The following is a 20,268-nucleotide window of genomic DNA, read 5'->3' on the forward strand; positions in this document are numbered from 1 at the left end:
TCTGACAATCAGGGAACAGTAAGCATAGGCTGAGAAATGACCCACAGTGGCACCTGGCACATTGCCTGGCATAGAGAGGTGTGCCATAAATGTTAAATGAATGAATGGATGGATAAATGAAGATGGGACTTAACTGAATTTTATATAATGGAATAGTAGTACACAGAATCCTAATGGAGAGTTTAAAGAACAGTAAATACTAGTAGACCTATTGGGCCAGAGTGTAGGGATTCTGAACAGAAGGAGGGTCTTTTTGGAAGAAGGCCTGAAATCTCAGTTGGGGCTTTTATTCTCCCAGTCTGCTACTTAACATGTGACTGTGGACAAGATAATCACTTTACTGCATTTTATCTTTCTTTTAATCTGTGAAATGAGGGTGCCTGCCTTATGTAGTTGTTGTGAGGATGGATGGTTAGAAAACCTACATGGTGCCTGGTATATAGTTGGCTAACAATAAATAATCAGTATTATTAATGCTATTCTTATTGTGTCACGATAGCAAGTTAGATTTAAACTTAAAGTGTTTGAGTGGGAGCCAGTGAGATGAGGAATGAAACATGTGCAGTGTGGTGTGAATAGACGGGAATCAAGGTACAGAAAAGGCTGAAGCGGAGACCAGTTAATGCTGAGCACTTTTCAGTTAAAAGTTTCAGCACTTTTCACTTAAATAATATGATGCCATTCCCAGTTTTCTTAGTTCCCAGGCCATATATTTTTAAAGTCCTTACAATAAGATATTGTAACATGGTGACATTAATAATATTTCCAAATCAATTTGTGATCGTAGGCCTTATTTACCTTCTTGTATTTATAAAATTTTCTAATTCTTTATTATCAGTCTTTTTTGGGGGGTGGTTTTCCCCCCTTTATTGAATAAGATATTATAAATGTGTCCTTATCGCCCCAATGTCCCCTCATCCCCCCAACCCTGCCCTCACCCTCACCCCCTGTTGTCCACATCCATCACTTATGCTTATATGCATGCATACAAGTTGATCAGTCTTTTTAATGTTTTATTTCAATCGTTTTCATATAGATATTTTTGAAAATAAAAAGATCTACAATGAAGTCAATATTGAAACCTGGGAACTCCTTAATAAAATCTTCTGATCATTAGTTGCTATTCAATGAATAGCATAAGTGGACTGAAAAATTTTGCCACTAATGCCTGTCTCACATGACCAGCAGCCCACAGGGAGCCTGTGAGAGTGACCAGATGGTTTCTGCAAGAAGCTGATGTACCTTCTGGGACAAATGGATGGTACCGAGGGAAGCAAAGGAGAGGAGAGGACCAGAGCTTGGTTCCCAGGCTGCTGGAGTTCAATTACTTTCTCCATCACTTTTCACATCATGACCCATTAGAGAATTTCTTCCACTATTAGGTAATTATTTGAACTGGTTAAAATAAAAAGTCACTTATGTAAGGCAAGTTTCTAAGGCATTATTTTAAGTTTCCTTCAAGTTTATCATGCTACTTTGCATATTAATTGCAATAAATATTTGTTGACATCATGTGTTATGAAAAATATAAGACAACCAAAATAACATACAGTGTGATGTGACAGCTATAGGACAGCTGTATTCAACACTAATGTAATTATGCTCCCACATCACAATAGCTGCAAGTGTATTGTACAAAATTGGAGGCAAATTATCAACAATAGTGATTTTACCTTTAAATGTCTACATAGCTTAATTTGTACCTCAGCTTATAACGTAGCAAAAAAGGAAGAAAAAACACACACACACACACAACTGTTTGGAGAGTGTTTAAATTCCATCAAAATGTTGATTTAAAAAAGTGTAGGTTTTTTAATTGTATGTGCATAGACACAGCCCTACAGTGGAATTTCATGCTTGCTGGAAACGGGAATATGTTCTTATACTTCAGCTGTAATTTGATCTAATTTGTCAAAAGATTTTGCACCTGCTCTGAATAATTGAATTTAACTAGCCAACATAAAGTTAACATTCGTAGCTTTTTGAGACATTATTTCAGCAAAGGACTTTTTTATCCTCACACCCAGGGAAATGCAGACATGAAGGGAGAAAATGCCCCATGCTTCCTGGTCTGAGCTATTGGATTTTCTCCCTCTAGGACTTAATCACAACAATAAAAATCTACCTTTTATTGAGCCCTTACCATGGACCAGGTACTATGCAGTGCTTTCCACACTTTGTCTCTTTTGATTCTTTCCCCAATGATCCTTTGCAGGTGAAGAAACCACACCTCAGAAGGAGTAAGTGACCTGCCTAAGGTCACCCAGCTTACAAGTGGAAGAGCCAAGATTTAATCCCTAACCAGTTTTACTCCAAAGCCCTCACTCCTGACAATTGCTCTCTGGCTTCAACTCACATGAACCCAGAGCCATTCTGAGAAAAAATGGCTCAATCAGCAATCAGGCCATTTGGAGTGGTGGTATCTTTCAGGCCATCTTAGGAATGCTGGGTGTCTTTTATCAATGTTGAGTAAAAACTATGTCTTGGAGACAAAGACCAAATAATTATAGCATGCACTTGATGTAGTACAACTTACATCAGGCACTGTCTAAATATAATACATATTTATTTTAATCCTCAATACCCTACTAGTTAGTATTACTGCCAGCCCTAATTTATAGATAATAATTTGTGACATAAAGAAATTAATTGCCTAAGGGACATGACTGGCAAGTAGAAAAGCTGAGATGAGATTCAAAGGCAAACAGGCTGGTGCCAAAGGCCAGGGCACCCAGCACCACCCTCCATTGACCATAATGTAGTCACATGCCTACAGTGCAGCTCTCTTCACATTCCGCTCTGTCTCTGCGTAAAGCAATGACCAAGGCTTTCGGAAGCAGCTCTACTATTTGAGGTTTGGAAATAACACACTTCTTTGCAAAGTGTTTGGGAATATAAAGATAAATTATTCAGTTCAATAAGTAGATATTCTGTTTGTATGCTCAAGTACTTTTTGCATAAAACACTCTGGACTTGTATTTTCTTTGCTAAGACCTAACGGGGAAATAAAGAGGAGAGAAAACCTGATATTGGGAAAAATGTTTTGACCATAATAAAATGGCTTTTTAAAGATGTAGAGACTCCAAGAGCTTTCTTTTAGTCAGGTAATATCTAACCGGCTAGAGGAAGAGTAACACATGTAAGACAATGCACTTGAATTGCAGAGAATTAGTATTTAATTTGATGTCCATGGTACATTCTCAGGCACATGACAAGGTGGTTTTCAAAAACAAACTAAGGAGATAGCACTCGATTGCTGTGAGCCGCTTCTAGGGCCAGGTTTACAAGAGTTAATCAGTAAATTAATTCCAACACCTGTATTAACCCTTTATCTAATAAAATCTCATAACCTTTGGCCCCATAGAAATGAAACTCATACAAATCAATTAAGCCACTGCACATGGACTACCTCAGGCAGAAAAAAAGGAAATTTCTGATCTAACAATGAACCAGTACAAAGGAGAGAGGCTGGAGGCTGGTAGAGGAGCTGTTTCACTGAATGGCCCCTCTCTCCTGACTTAATTGTACTGCACTGAATTGACTAATAAGACCAAAATGAGAAAAACCCATCCAATTATGAAGAATTGAGTGTATCCATTGCCCTTCATACACCACTGGCTTGATTCACTTTGGAAAGCAATGTAAATCCAAGAACTTCAAATATTTAAGTAGACCCTTCTCCCTGGGAGGGAAATGGTCTTGCCATAAGGCCAAAATCATCCTGCAGTACTAGAAAGGGTGCACAGTGCAGAAAACTGGGACTCTAGGAACTAAAAGGAGGCCCAAAAGAATCCAAAGAAATAATTGTCATTTACTGAGTACTTACTATGTGTGAAGCATGTGATAAACATTAGGGGCAATGTAACATATTGGGAGAGACACAGTATCAGTAATCGGACAACCTGGGATCTGATTCTGGCACCTTCACCTCTGTAGCCTTTCTCGTGTTTGCTTTCCTTGTGTAAAAATGGGTCAACACCCATCTGTGTCACTATAAGGATCAAATAAAATAATGTATATGTGGCAGAGATTGCTATGAGGCCTCCCAATTTTTACCTAGGTTCTTGGCTACCTGAAATAAGTACTACATTTCCCAGACTCTCTTGAAGTTAAGTGTAGGCATATGACTACATTATGGCCAATGGGAAGCAGACAGCAGTATCAAATTGTAGTTTTCGTTCACCATCCTTAAGAAGAAGCACATGAATACACCCTTTGCTTCTTCTTTGTCCTAAACCAACAGTCAGACATCCCCCGAAGGGACCCAGATTGGAGAGGATGCAGGCTGGGCTGAGCACCCCCGCCCCGCTGTGCACAAATTTTATGCACCAGGCCTCTAGCCAGCAATAAAAAGGAAAAACTTGCAAATATACAGATGAATCTCAAAACAATATGTCAATTAATTATTTCATTTATATGAAGTTAAAGAATAGGCTAAAAAAACCAACGTATCTACAGTGATAGTCTTAGATGGGAGAACTTGACTAAAAAGGGGCACTTAGAAACCTGTGAAGATTCTAAAAATGTGTCTTATCTTAATTTGAATGATGATAACATATATATATATATATATATCATTATATATATATATAATTTATTTATCAAAAGTCATTGAATTTAAAATCTATTTTACTGTATATAAATTATTCCTCAATAAAAAACAAAGTTTGATAATTACTATTTTTAAGAACAATGCACTTCAAGAAGTAATATAATAAGCATTTTTCCTCGGGAGATGGAAAACCTCAAGTAAGTTCTACTTGAAACATTACCTCATAGAAGAGAATATATGGCATATTACCTAGCATAATGACAATCCAAAATATAAAACCTTTAAAAATGACAAATTGTCAGTTTGTTGAGCATTCCAAAGAGGAAAAATTGTTGTTCAAAAGACTGCATTAAAATTTACTTTTGCTTGCCTGTCATAATAGACCTTAAATCAATTCTCTGATTATGAATTGCCTATTATAATATTACCCATTATTTTTAGCCTCTTTTTTTATGAGGGTACAGAAAAATATTTTAACTTGAAGGGGAGATTGGGGAAATGTCACTGCAAGTGACAATGAACAAAGGCATTTTATGAAGCAGAAGTGATTTGGTAGTGCTTTGAGATCTATGAATTAAAAGCTGCACAGCATTTCGCTCTATAACAAAATAATTTCATTTTCAACAATCTGCACAAATACTTCAATTGGCATCAACGATCAACAAATTTATCCAAAATCGGTATCTTATATCTGCTCGTGGAACTCAAATCAATGTTACTCAGCTCTTTATTTCTAGACATCCTCTCCAATGGCCTGATGAATATTGCCGATTCAGTAGCTCCATCATTTGCACACACACATTTATCCTTTACCCAATGGGCTTTAGAGTTATGTTCTAAACTCTCCCACTTGCCACTTACTAGCAAGTTACTTAACCTCCCTGTTCTCCAGATTTCTCATCTGTAAAATTGGATAATAATAGAATGTACCTCAGAATCACTTACATAATCAAACATGATTATGTGTTTGGCACAGAATCTAGCTCATCAGAATTCTCAACAACTGCTGGAAGAAAAGCAACCATACAGAACCTCAGAGATAGAAAAGCCCTCAGAGGTTATTCATTGATAGATAAGGACACTGATGCTTAGAGAGGGAAATGACTTCCTAAAAATCTCACAGATATTTGATGGCAGAACTGGTACTAGAACACAGATTTCCTAACTCCCAAACCAATGTTCTTTCTGACATTGTTGCTTTTTTCTCTTCTGTAAGTAACCCTGATGGGGAATATAAGACATTTGGGGGGACAGGGGGTGCGGCTAGCAATCTGAATCTGTGCCAGTCACCTGCCTTCTAACGCACACTCTTGCTAGCCGATAACTAACTCCATTGATGCCTGTCCTGTCTTGCAGAACCTGTTTCCCAGGATACTCCCACTTTACAAAGGGGCCAGAAACAAGGAGTGTAACAGCTTAGCTAGAGGGGAGGTCATCGGCACCACCCAGACCAGGCCTTTAGATACAGCCTAGCTTCCCCATTCTAACTGACTCGGGAGCGGCTGTGGAAGCCCACCACAAAAGCCTGGTAGTTAGGAAACAGAAAACAAAGAAACCAAAGGGTTTAAAGGGAAAGTTTCCTCCATATTCACTCACTCAGGATTTGGAGAACTGACCCCCTGAGTCACTGTACTAGTACATCTGAAAATAAATGGGTTTCTCCTGATTCTCTGAGTACTCCTGTGTGTATTTTCCGGTCGCCTGGTAAATTCTGTAATAACCCAACTTTTCCTATGCCAGGTACCCATTAATAAGAAGACACTGTGACTGAGTCAAGAAACACATATTCTATTTCCAGACTGACACCTCCCTGGACTTCTGATTTATCTTCTATAAAATGAAGGGATTGGAAACATACGATTGCAGAGATTCTGACCAGCAATAGCATTCATGGTTCTATTTGCAAATCTAAACTCTACACCATTTTTATGGGTGAAAATTGGGACAGGATCACTTACAGTCATCTGCTCTGTCTGATCACTTTGCAAAGTTGTCCAGGCTTGTACTCCCCTCTTAATATCTCCCTCCAATGTTTTCACCCTCTGCCTGGAGCAGTGTGGGCAGGAATGTAATGAGCACGGGTGAGATCAGGAAAGGAGGTCTAGTGAAACATCTCCAACAAGAGAGTAGATACTGTATTCCTCATGCCTGATGGTTCATACAACAGGCATCTAAATTAAAGAGGAACCAGCAGTCCTATAAGAACACATAGCATGCTTTGTGGAAATAGGCTATAGACAAAGTCTGAAAAATTATTTCAACTCTGTTTCCAGGATAATGTGTGCCTCTTCTTTCTCTGCCATTACGAAGGTACTCATTTACAGTAACAGGTTATGTACACACAGTTTCGTAAGAACTTCAGGGTGTGGTAAGCATATCCATGCCATAGGTTAAAGGAAGAGTGGAGAATAGCTAGACCTTAGTGATGAGATAGAGGAAGGTGGTGCATCATGCTCCCCACCAGCTTTTAGATGACTTGGGACAGAGTCAGATGCACAGTAGAGCTCCTGAAGTGCCTGGAGGAGACTGGCAGAGAAGAGAGTACAGGATAGAAGTAAAACAAACAGGGCTGGGCTGGGGAGATTGCATCTGTTCTCCAGGCAGCATTGGGAGCATTAAATGGCTGCCCATCTTGTCCTTGAATTCTTTTTTCCTATAAACCCCATATAGCCCATCAGATCCAACAGCAGAGCCAGAGAAGCTGATCCACATCGGTAGAAACAACTGGTTGAGCAGCTCATCAAACATGAAGGACACTGAATAGGCCCACACTTTGCCACACAATACGGAGATTCCTTTCATATGATGAAAAAAGGAAGGAAATGAGGCAGCTTAGCTTATAGAATAGATCAATTTGTGGCAAAGACAATTCAAATATGTAAAGGGCTAAGACCTCGTGAAGAAAAGCAGTCACTTCTCCTTAACTAGAGTGATCATAACTCTCATTTTCCTTAGGACATGGTTTTCCAGCTTCTGTCACAATTCTCATTTAGCTTTATGTAAGACCCATATGTAGTGAACAGAGATCTAACTTTAAGACATAGTTTCTAACTGAAAGATGATAAACAACTTATCTCTCTTTTCCCAACCTTTTCCAGAGGCAATGTGACTAATGTTTCCTTTTCAGGAACAAAATGCAAGGTACTTGCGCATATGACAAAAGATACCCATATGCAAATACTTAGGAAAAACACCATTCCATCTCAGGTGTGGGAGATATATTCAGCATTGCCTATCGGTTAGAAAATACTTCAAAAAAGTATGCATTCTAATTACTTGCAGTTCCTTTCACTCCTTTTCACTCTGCAAACTGTTTTAATTTTCCTCAAAAGTGTCCTGATGGGCACCCCCACCTAAAGCTTAGAACAAAATTAATACACTTAAAGGAAGGCGGTAAGGGGCAGATTGCAATTCAAAGTAAAAAAAAGAGCTTTCTGATAATTAAAGCTATTTGGCAAAGCGAAGCACAGTGTGGTAGGAAGATCACCTAGTACAACACCCAACAAGAGCCAGCTAATTTCATTACTGACAATGGAATGGGCCACTTCATGAGGCCATGAGCTCACCATCACTGGAGATGTTTACACATAATCAGTGAAGGGACCTTCCTGAGTTGAAGGAAGATACAGAATATCTCTGAGGCTCTTTTAAATTCTATAATTTATTTATTCAACAAATAATCACTTCTCTCTTTTGGATTGCTCACCCTGGACAAAGCTAGCTGCTATGTCACGAGGCATCTCACACAGAATTTGTGTGAGATGATAAATGTTGTTTTAAGTAGTTAAAAAGAATTGGGAGCCCACTACATGTGAGGTATTATTCTAACGGCAGAAACAATGGTGGTGATTCTACAATGTAATAATTGTATGAAATTCTAATAATTGCCTGATATTAGCCTGTCAGAAAAAAAATGGGTAAATAAGTCAAGAGTAGTGAAAATGCTGTGAAAACTGTCAGGTGTCAGGTGCAATGTAGATATGAGCTCTAATTATCGTTAAATTAGACTATATAGTTACATCTTTAATTTATCTTACATTTCATCATCTTATTGATTCCCACCCTTCTCTAATATGCCACCTGGATAGATCAGGATGTGGGGCATGCGTGACCTCATGGTAGCAGAGGTGAGCTGTTCTATACACTCTATAGTTTTAGTCTTCCAGGTTCCAGTTTTCAGATTTCTGTTTCTTGGGCTGGTACACCTTCATTTGTGGTAACTTGTATTTAGTTTTGTGAAGTTGTCATTCCACATAAGCACGTTCTACCTCCCAAAATAGCTTATATGATTCTTAAGGTGAGTGTCTCTCTTGCATTGGCCCTCACAGTGTTTAGATCGAGTTTCAGTACTCAGAGGACCCTCAGGAGACAAGACTGCCTGCATAGAAGAAATTTCTTCCCTACTTGGCAAGAGTAAAGTCTCAAATCTTTAGTACTTGTTTTCTTATAAAGAGTGGTCCCATTCTGTGCTCCTTCATTGTTCCTGCCTCCTTTTATTCCCCCACAAAATAAAATTTTATTATGACCAGGATTCAGCAAACAAAACTAACATGACTCAAATCCTTAAAACCCTAAAAATACTTCTCAATAGAAGTTCAAATCCATTGGTGTGACCAGTAGCTTTTGATCCCAAAAAAGATAAGGACCTGTGCCTCAATACCTAATTATTTTCCACTCCCCCAATCACACTGGGGTACTTTCATCATTATTATAATGTTTCCTCGTATAAATGGCTGAGAGCCTTCATTCTGTGCTCTTGAGAGTTTATCTGAATCACACCCATGGAGCATATTGTGTGAACTTGCAATTATATCCTGTGAGTGTTCTATGAATGTGTTGAAACCAAGCATGATCATTTCGAGCCAAATTACAATTTTTTTTTTCAGGACCTTTACAGCATCTCAGGTCCTGCAAACAAGGAGTGCTAATAGTAGGTTCTGACACACAAAAACTGTAGATGCTCAATTTGCAAAAGCAAAGGTTGCCAATTCCCACATTCATTACCAGTATTTTAATGTTTAAATAGTAAATCATAAATAGGATAGAACCAGTCACCCGTCCTCTTCCATTCTCCAACAATTATTACAACAGAAGACTTCTACAATTATAAGGGCAAAAGCAGCTCCCTACTGTCCCCTGATATACACACATAATTGGGAGAATATTTGTGAAACTATTGCTGCAGTATGGTTCATGGTTCCTGACAGCCAGCCATTCTATCATTACATTGTGAGGGGCAGGGAACGTCAATGCCACCCCAAGGAGGAGGAAAATAAGCTGTTTAGGAAGGCCCTCCCAGACAGGAAGAGAAAATGGGAAACCTTCTTCCAAATTCCGGTGGAATGTGGGGAGAAGAGGTCAAATGCCTATGACTTCACTTGCCCCCTTTAAAGTGGAACTCTGGAAATAGGAAGCGTGATGGAAACATCTGGACCGGCAGATATGGGGAAGCACAAGAGCTCTCATTAGGATTTGTGAATAGTGTGCTAACCTGGGCATAGCTTGGGAAGCTGGGAGGCCACAGGCCAAGCCTCATCCTCAGTAGCATGGGAACAAAAGCACTGCACTGGTGGAGGAAGGAGACTAACCAGAGGAGCCCTGGCAGCTCTCCTGGCAAGGCATGCAAGAAATCTAGGACCTCCCACCTGCTCTAGAGCAGGGATTCAGAGACCCAAGGCGGCCTATGGAGATCTACAATCAGGATAAAATGGTTGCAGCATTCAAGGACTTCGTGATCAAAGGCAAAAGCATGAACTCCATTTGCAGACCTGACCTCCAAGTGGCCAGATAAGCCTATCTCCAACATTAGCACAGGAACAGACTAGATCAGCCCCAGCACAGTGAAGGGCAGTGAGGAGCCAAAGGACACTCTATGGGTCGAAACTTCCATCTCTCCCCTGCTAACATGAGGTCACACATGCCCCACACCCTCATCTATCCAGGTGCCACATTAGAGGGGGGTGGGAATCAATAAGACTAAGCATTTACCAAAAAAGGACTGAATCATCCAAGAGAGATTATTTAAACCTGAAGGTATTGGGATTATGTAAATTGAGAACTAAAGTTAGTTTTGACATCTGCCCCTAACTACCACCACCCAGGTGAGGAAGATCGCATCAGTTTTAGGAAACTCCATTTGCTTTGCACATCTGTGTGAAACAAGTGAATTTATCAGACCACTATCCACAGTCCTAAGCTCTGCTTTTCACCACCCAATTCTGAGATACTCGATTTATTTCAAATGTTTGGGGTTTTTGTCAATCTGAACATAAGAGTTCCTTCTTTCTACTGGGTCTCATCTCATCAAGATATAATGGGGAAATTTTGAGAGCTAGAAAAAGATACCCCCCAAGTCCCAACATTGCCCTCACAAAACCATTGGAAAGACAGACATCCAGCCATGAGGTCCAAGGGTTACATTGTCTTTAGAGCACAATCAGAGGAAGGAAAAAAGTGCGTGTGTGTGTGTGTGTGTGTGTGTGTGTGTGTTTCCACACTCTGGGGCCAAGGGGCTCTGACATTCATCGCTGAAACATTCATAACCAGATTGGGGGGCTCCACGGGCATCTAAATGTAAAGGAGGCCTTTAAATTTCCCTATCCTGTTGGTCCTAAATGAAACACACATCACCTCCAAATCTCTGGAGCCTTGAACAGTAGCTGCAGACTGACCTGCCACTACACACACACACACACACACACACACACACACACACACACAGCAATCACCTGTTAAACAGCTCCCCACCACCACCATAGTATGCTACCACCAAGGCAAGCAGGCAAACCCGTCCCTTCCCTTGCTCCACGTGCACAATATCCTGCTTGAGACTTCACACTTCTGTGATTTTCCTTCACTCAAGCTCACCTTTGGTGTTCCATTAACCCCTTCAAGTCCTTTTTGTGGAGAGAAAGTGAATAAATAAAATCATTTTTTCTTCTTTATAAAAATAAAAACCATTCCGATTAACCTGGGACAGGAGGAAGAGGGCAGAGGCGTGCCTTTCGCCAGGCAGGCCACGGCCCTGCAGGAGGAGGCCCCATGATTTGACGTCTCTGCGCCTTCCCCTGCTGTAGTCAAGGTTGACTCCCGCTCACAATCTCCTTTGCTTTCATCTGGCTGGGGCCTGCCACTGTGTCAAACTTAGTTGTTCAAGCCTGAGGCCATTATAGGGAGGACGTCAGAGACCTTTGCCTTCTTCTAATTAGCTTCGCTCCAATCACAGAAGCTGACTTCCACGTTCCCTCTGCACCTCTGGGCAGCGTGCCCCGGTTAGAGAACACAACCCTTGTAGTGAGGCTGCATATTTAAAAGTGTTAGTTCTTTCTTCATTTCTGCCTTGAAAAACACCTCCTTTCCCTCACATCTCAGACAGTAATTAGCACCTGGGGAGTCTGTTATTGAAAAACAAAGAGGAGGCATCTTCCTCCTAGATGATTTTCTTCCTCCTTGAAGCCTGGTACTCATTGGATGAAAAGTCCAGGGCACATTGATTTTATTTCCCAGAGTTGGTCCTATCATTTTTAGTTCTAGAAATTTTTTTAAATGCTCTATCAATATTTAATGATAGCAATTATCTATAACTGGCAAAAGTGCTTTCCATTGTATGAGGTTGACGGATAACATTTGTATAGTCCTTGTATAAAAATTCTTGCCCCATTACATCTATTGGGGGGGAAATGCAATAAATAATTAACTACCTAACATTGTTGGCATGAATAGTAACATGGTCAGCAAGGTCTTCCATCAATACACAAAGTCAATCTTGTGAGGCTGCCACCACCTGTAATTGTACACACACTTTCTCCTGCTCGCTCCTGACACAGGCCCCAAGTACTTGTTTCCATTCTGATTACATTGCCTTTGTTTGAACTCGCGGCCGAGTGGAGACATGAGACCTGAGATCCTGAGCAGGGAACAATGTTTTCCAAAGGGAAACATCAGCTACAAACAGCCCCCTCAGCCTACAGTGATGGCGAACCTTTTGAGCTCGGCGTGTCAGCGTTTTGAAAAACCCTAACTTAACTCTGGTGCCGTGTCACATATAGAAATTTTTTGATCTTTGCAACCATAGTAAAACAAAGACTTATATTTTTGATATTTATTTTATATAGTTAAATGCCATTTAACAAAGAAAAATCAACCAAAAAAATGAGTTCGCGTGTCACCTCTGACACGCGTGCCATAGGTTCGCCATCACTGGCCTAGCATGTCACTGCTGATGAGGAGAAGCGGCCTGGACCCTAGGGCCTCCCCACGGGCTCTGTGAGGTCTGGCCACTGGCCTGACCTTACCAAGACTCTGCCCAACCACTGACAGTATGACTTCTGCCAACACAGTTCAAAAAGGAAACAGAGGCAAAGAAGCCGAGTTTTCATATGAAAAGTAGATGGGGCATTTTTGTCTTCCTGAATACTTCTAGAGCTCTAACCTAACAAAAATGTTCATGAAAATTACTGATAAAAAATTAGAAGCCACCTTCTGAACGCCACAGCTGCCTACTTCTCCCTCCAGGCCACAGGTGCACCGAGGCCACACACTGCCCAGACTCACTGTTTGCTCCCATGTGGCACTTTCTGCCACTGTTACTGCAGCAACTTCTCTGAAGAATGCAGCTCTCCCTGGAAAATGGGAAAAGGAGACCAAGGGCTGTCACGCTTTCCCATTTGTCACCTCTTTCTGAACATGGAAGGAAAGATCTTTGTGACAGACCCCTGAAGATTTCTTCCAGCTTCATCCTAAACCTGGAGTCCAGGACCTTGCATGTGTCTCCCCCCCTTACATTTTTTCAATTTTTCATGATCACTTATAAATAGATCACTTTTAATAAAATGTGTTATGTTATTAAAAGTATCAAGTTATGGTTTAAATGTATAATTCAATCTGACATCCTAGAAAAAATTAACATATGAATTGAGGTTTACAAAATTCAAGAGAGGGAGAGAAGAAGAGAAGAAATTAGAAACAACTCTGTCTAAAAATAGGGAATAGTAATCTATACAATGTAATATGTATTTTATGAAAAATATTTATTTTTGTATTTATTTTATGAAAAATTATTTTCACAAAAAGAAAAAATATTTTATGTCATGAGGAAATGTTCATGATATAATATCAAATGAAGGGAACAGGAAATAATACATTATAAAACAAACTTTTCTAAATGTAAAACAACTTAGCCTGGTAAAAATACCCCAAAATGATAACCTTTTTTTTCCCTTGACGCTATGATACAAGGATTTTTATCCTCTTTACATTTTTCTGTATTTTCTCTAATACACACATATAACCTTTATATTCAGAAAAATTATAGTTTTTTTATTAAAGAATATCACAATCATAAGAGGATTGGTCATGGATTGAAGTATATAAAAAGATGAGTTAAAGGGCCAAAGGGGCAAACATTGGCATGAACTTCCAAGTAGCATCTGAGGTATGATCCTGGAGAGGACCCTGGCTGGTAGTAGGGACAAGTGCAGTAGGCTGACACTGTCTGATGTTATTAAGATTTCAGATTATAACTAATTCCTCATTTCACTTTGGTTTGTTTTTGTTTTGTTAATTCTCTACATTGTTGCTAGAAAGTTAATTAGAGGGCGGGGGGGGGGGGGGAGGACACATATGTAATACCCTTTGTAATACTTTTAGCAATAAAATAAAAAAAAGAAAGTTAATTAGAGGTTCAGTTGTATCTGAACTTATTGAAGTAGGTAAAATATACTACCTGCAATTATCTCTTACTCTGGCCACATTTTATGATTTCTGTGATGATTAAAATAGGCTTTTCAAGCATAGGTTAGTCTTGTAACAAGATAGTTTGACAGCAAGTCGGTCCTTATCTCTTGATAATTCATGGAAGAAAAATCTAGTGAAGAAATCTGTTCCTGGATGGTAGAGGACAGAGAGTATAATCAAATTTTAATCTTTCTCAAAAGTCTCCATCTTGATTGATTTTGTTCAGCTATCCAAAGCTCTTCATTTGGTTTATTAGATCATAAATCCAATTTAACAGCACAGAAAAACTAATCAATTTTAGTGCAAGTAGGTTGTTTACTAGTTTTCCTTTAATTAAAAATGATTTCCTTCTTAAAGGAGACTCATGCTTCTGATTTTATATTTACTTTATCAAAGAATGAGTTTATATTGTTTCTACATACAGTTTACCAGTTGGCATCAGCAGTACCCAGGTATTAGACATTAGCCTTCCATCTGTGTGTTTAGGTACTGGGGGCATCTGGGAATGTGTTTTACATAGTAAGGGAGTTTGGGTTAATATAGTAGCTCAATAGGGTTTAGGGGTGTTAAGGATGCTTCTACTGGACTTTATGGAACTATTTGGCCTAAGTATCTCTGCACAGTGCTTGTCCCTACACCCTACTCTTCACCAAAGCATCAACAGTTCTCCAAAGTCTGACACATGCAGCCTTCGAGATTTAGATTTTTCCTCAATATCCACCTGTGTTTTCTCAATGCCTAACAGAACATACTCAACAGAAGCTTACTGAGCACATTTAACGGGCACTGTAATAGGTGCTGGTGATAAGGCACTGAACAAGACAGGCACAACTCCTATTCTCATAAAACTTCCAGTTGAGCCCTGACCGGTTTGGCTCAGTGGCTAGAGCGTTGGCCTGCGGACTGAAGGGTCTCGGGTTCGATTCCGGTCAGGGGCATGTGCCTTGGTTGCGGGCACATCCCCAGTGGGGGGTGTGCAGGAGGCAGCTGGTCGATGTTTCTCTCTCATTGATGTTTCTGACTCTCTGTCCCTCTCCCTTCCTCTCTGTAAAAAGTCAATAAAATATGTTTTTAAAAAACTTCCATTTGATAGAGAAAAACAAGGTAAATACATTAACCCAGTTTCCGATAGTGTAAGATCAATGCAGAAAATAAAACAGGGCAATAGAATAGAAAGCAATGGGGGTGAGTACTTAGATTGGGTAAACAGGGATGGCTCCACTGAGAAGGAGAAATTTGAGCCTCATTCAGAAAAGAAGCTGCCATTAAGAAAGCAAGGGAGGAGCACACTAAGAGAACTGCAAGTTCAAAAAGACTGAGAGAGAGCAAGTTTGGTTTGTGAACGTAACAAGCAGGGAGCCAGCCTGGTTAAAATCTAGGGCAAGGAGTCCCAAATGACATTGGGTAGGTAGACTGAAGCCAAATCATGCAAGATCTTGTAAGAAGGAAGTTCAGATTTCATTTAAGTGTGGATGAGAAAATGCCTGGAATAAAGTTACCATCTGTTCTGTAGGACTTAAGGAAGATGATCCCTCCTTGGATATGAGAGACATTGGAAAGTCCTCGTATATATCATTTACTTCAAGCCAAGTGCTGAGATTTCCGATCAGACACAGCTCCAGGGTACCTCCCTAAGATCATGAATCAGAGGCAAGCAAGCCACTCTTTCTGTATTAATTTCTCATCCAAAATACTTTTGCTTTTCCGTTTCCTTTTGAAAACATCACAAAATTTAATTGCAGTTAAGGTAGCGCCTACCCCAGGTCCACATACCCAACTGCCTATTCATCATCCCCACGGGTACGTCAAAGTCAACCGCAGCACACTCCCACCCGTCCTTCTCTGAAACCCAGCTCTCTTCTAGTGCCCCACCCAAGGAATAACACCCTCACCTCTCCAGTTTTACAAGCCAGGTATTTGGGAATTATCCAACACCTTGTACTCCCTCACCCCTATATTCAATCTTCACCAGGTGCTCCTAAGACTCTCTCAATTCCATCTGCTTCTCTCCAGCTCAACCACCACTGAGATCTTTCATTCAAACCACCATTAGACAGCAAGCGAGTCTGAACTTGCCTTCTCAGTCACCTTTGTTCTCCTGCAATGCACTGCAGGCTGAATGATCTTAAACATGCTTAAGGATCTTTTTTTTTCTTTATTGATTAAGGTATTAGATATGTGTCCTTATCCCCCCATTGCCCCCCCCACTCCCCCTTAAGGCTCTTTAATGGCTTCTAAACATGCTTAGGACAACCACTAATCAAGGTTACAAGGTTCTGAACTGCCAGGCCTTTGTCATTCTCCAGACTCATCTGTGTATCTGTGCTCCAGCCATCCTGGCTCTTATCAATTCCTCAAATGCGTCATGCTTTCTTTCATCTCTAGGTCTCTGCCCATGTTCATCCAGCCCACCTTTCCTTCACCTGGTTAATGCCTACTCATTTTTTAGGTCTCACCACAAACATCATTTCCTTCGGAAAGCTTTCTTGAGTTTCCTTGCTTATGGCTTCATTACCTCTATAGCTTTCTTTTATATCATTTATCAAAATTTATAAATGTCTGTTAAATTGAATGATTACATTATTGGATCAGTTTTCCCTACCAGTCTATGAGCTCCATGGTTCACCATTATTTTCAGCAGTTAATACAGAGCTGGGCACCTAAGAAATGCTCAACAAATATTTGTTAACTGAGTGAATGAGTTGTAACATCCATATTACTCATTCCATTCACTCACAATGCATGGCACAAGCTAGGTGCTATGGTTAATGTAAAGTAACAAAATGTGATCTTACATTCCAGAAGCTTTAGAGATGAAAGCAGATATGTAGTAACAGACAAGATATGAGAAGTACGTGAGTAATAGAAGTTGCCAGAAAAGGAAGAGATGAATTCCCCAAAGGAGAAGGGGGCAAGGTTAAGAAAGGTGATCTAAATTCCCAACTTTTATCTACGCATTTCTTCAGTTTCCTAACAAATTATATTTTATATCCTACTCAACACTTCGGCTTTCCAAAATAAAAATCTAATTCTTTGATCTAGTAATCTGTATGTTGAACAAAAGTATAAAAAGGTGAAATGGGAAAAAAGTATGCATTTTTTTTTTCAAACTTAAGCCAATATGTTCATTCTTCTCCTGCCCAAAGCTGCTTGGAATGTCATCGGAAGACTTGGGCATAGGGCCCCACCCCTTGACCTCACTTAACCTTAATTATCTTCCATAGGCTCTGTCTCCAAATACAGTTACATTGGCTTCAACATATGAATTTTGGGACAGGGGCACACAGTTCAGTCCATAGCCCTATACTTAATTTCTAGTTGGTCCTTTATCACAACATCGAGGGTCTCATTAGATTTCTTGAGGATCTCACTACATTTATCGGCGGTCTTACCAGTCTTTTCGAGAATCTCACTACATTTATCGGCGGTCTCACCAGTCTTTTCGAGGGCCTTACTCAATTTATCGGCGGCTTCTAAACAGTTCTTTAAAGACCTTAAAAGTGTGGTTTTGAACTCTATATCCAACAGTTTGCTTTCCTCCAATTCTGTCGTTTGTGTCCTGTTTCTTTGTCTCAGCATTTTTTTATGCTTCACTGTGTCGATAGAGTGCCTTTCTGTGCTAAGTGTCCCAATTACCCGAGGTAGACACTCTTGGTGCACCCCCTTGTGGGCTTTGTGCACAGTCTTGTTGTGGTTAAGCCTTGATTGTTGTAGTTATCACTGTGAGGAATTGACCTCCAGGCCAAATGGCTGAGAGAATCAGCTGTGTCTGCGGTGGGAGGACTTCTGTGCTGGAGACACCCCTCTGGGGCTAGACTTGTTTTGATGGGGCTTTGGTGCTCACTGAGTCTGGCCCCTGAGTGTGTCTTTTATGGTTCCACGGAGCTTAAAGCTGGATGGTCCCACTCTGACCTCTGGGCTTCCTGGCTCCTGGATCTCTAGGGAGGTGCTAATCTAGCCTTTGCCTGAGGCTATCCAGCAAAAGCCTCCCTGCAGGGCTTGAGTGGGGCGGGTCCCACGGATCACAGGGCGGGGTTAGCAATTATGGCTGCTCTCAGTCTTGCCCTCAGAGGCTCTGCTTCTCTGTGTCCCAGTAGTCGCTGCAAGCCCCACGGAGAGAAAGCTGCCCTAGGGTTCTGAGCGATGCCAGACAGTCCCGCTTCTCCCGTATGAGTGTGGGTCCTTAGAGACTCGCCCGGAACTGGATCTCAGAGCCTGAGACTCCCTCCTGATTGAAAACGACAACCGCGCCCTCAGCCTCCAGCCTGCTCTGCATGCACTCCGAACCTTAGTATTTTACTTCAGCACTGCGCCTCCTCTGAGCCTCGGTATGCTTTTCTCTTTCCTCCTAGTTGTAGAACTTCCACTCAGCCAGTCTTCCTGTGGTTCTGGATGATGTCCGTTCCGTCTTTTAGTTGTATTTTTGAAGCGGTTGTTCGAGGCAGCAAACTCCGGTGTTTACCTATGCCGCCATCTTGGTTTCTCTCCCATAGCCCTACAAGATCTTGATCAAACCACTTTATTACTCTGGTCATCATCCAGATTAAGGTTTGGCAACTATAACTCAAAGGCCAAATCCAGCTGGCTTCTTATTTTTATGTATAAAGTTTTATTGGAACACAGCCATGCCCAATTATTACACATTGCCTATGGCTGCTTTTGTACTACAAGGGCAGAGTGGTGTGGTTGCAGCAGTGATCTAATGACTTGCAAAGCCTGAAATATTTACTATCTGGCCCTTTACAGAAAAAATTTGCTGACTGCTTACCTAGAAGATCCCTTAAGACTCTTCTAGTTCTAATATTCTAAGATCCTATTCATGCCTTCAGCCTAAAATATCTTTTAGCTTAAGTCAGAGATTTTCAACCTTTTTCATCTGATGGCACACATAAACTAATTACTAAAATTCTGCAGCACACCAAAAATATATTTTTTGCAGATCTGACAAAAAAATAGGAATAATTTTCATTCATTCACATCAGATGGCTATTGTTGTGTTGGCTGTTGCCATTTTTTTATTTGACAATCTAATGGGAAAGAGATAATGCCCCTGACTAAGTAGTCAGATATTGCATGTTTTAAAAATTCTTGAGGCACACAGGTTGAAAATCACTGGGTTAAGTCTTCAAGTTCTGCAAAAGGCATTAGTGACTTAATGATTAGTTTAATAAGTATTAAATGCTTACATTGACAGAGGTGTTTTCATTAATCTCACATTGAAACTAACTTCTGCACTGTTATTAAGTGAGCTTAACTAGACATGGAACTAAGTCTTTCCATGTAGTAAATGCATTTTATATCTCTATAGCCAAATACATTCGCATTAATGATTGTCTTAAGGGCTCTGTTGAGTGCCTAATGCAGCAAGAAAAAACATAGAGAGCTAGAAGTGTTCCAGCCTCATTGGCTTCCCCTCTCTGCACTTGGATAGCCCCTTTAATCTGCACCACACAATTTGGCACAGAGATATGTGCCATTTTGAATTGCTTGCTAGTTATGTCATTTGCATTAGTCTTGTACCCCAAGCTGGACAGTTAGCATCTTGGGGCCAGTGATTGTGCTTTATGAATCAAAAAAGCATAGAACTAAAGAGTTGAAAGAGACATTAGCAGTCATTATTTAACCTTCTCATTTCACAGATAAATAAACTGAGACCTATACCAAACAAATAATTTATCTTACTTCCCTTGAACTATCATAGTACATAGCAAGTGCTTGATTCAGGATTTCTGTTTGACAACGACTTGAAGAATGATTAGAAAAGAAAATTAGAAAAGTAAGTAAAGCGTGGGAAAACTTTTTCTGGCTCCTGACTTGAAAGGCTTTTGGTGGAATGTTCTAGAAAACAATCTAAAATTTAATTGTTCATGCATCTCTAATACAGCATTTATTTATTTATTTATTTATTTATTTATTTATTTATTTTTTATTGCTTAAAGCATTACAAAGGGTATTACATATGTGTCCTTTTTTTCCCCCGC

This window comes from Myotis yumanensis, unplaced genomic scaffold, assembly GCF_028538775.1.
Source record: "Myotis yumanensis isolate MYYU_CA2020_CCGP unplaced genomic scaffold, mMyoYum1.0.hap1 SCAF_3, whole genome shotgun sequence".
Classification (NCBI taxonomy): Eukaryota; Metazoa; Chordata; class Mammalia; order Chiroptera; family Vespertilionidae; genus Myotis; species Myotis yumanensis.